Raw genomic sequence first — 718 nt, 5'->3', positions numbered from 1 at the left:
AAACAAATTCACCATTAGACAGCGATGTGAGATTAAACCAGAGAAATACTAGTCACAGCAGTAGATCAGTTTACAGTAAAACAAACAAATACATACATTTTACCAAAACAAAACTAATACATAGATTTAAAGGAAAATATAAAAAGTTGGTTAAAAGAAATACTTGATTGGATACATAAGTAAAAAAATAATAATAATAAAAATAAAATAATTTAGTGAATAAATAAGTTAAAACACACAAATCGACAGGTCCACCTACTAAAATAAATAAATAAAACAATGAATAATCTAGAGCTAATTCCCATCCAGGTGATGATGTATGATCCCAGGGAGTCCAAAATAATATTTTCCGCCAAGATCGTAATATCTACAATATACTAACACCTAGTTCTTCTAAGAAGCTCCTTGTTCTATCTGGTATTGTTCCGCAAGATCCAAACCAGAGGCCTCTCATGGTGAACTCTCTCTCCGAAGTTCTCGCGGAATTTTTCCTTAAGGAAAGAGATGCATGTTTCATAAGTTTCCTTTTTTTTCCATTCCACTCCACCTTCCTGTTCGAGGTCATTACTCTCAAATTTTACCGTCGGTTCCAAGACCAGAGCCGTGCCTCCGACTTTTGTAAATGCAACAATATCGGCGTATCTTACGGACCCATTGGTGTCAACACAATAAACCTCCTCGAAGCAGTTGAAGTCTTTTCTTTCAAGGAACTTCATCA

Source organism: Halyomorpha halys, unplaced genomic scaffold (genome assembly GCF_000696795.3).
Source record: "Halyomorpha halys isolate HHAL.00 unplaced genomic scaffold, Hhal_1.1 Scaffold559.1, whole genome shotgun sequence".
In the NCBI taxonomy this organism is placed as follows: domain Eukaryota; kingdom Metazoa; phylum Arthropoda; class Insecta; order Hemiptera; family Pentatomidae; genus Halyomorpha; species Halyomorpha halys.
This window is presented reverse-complemented; position numbering follows the sequence as displayed.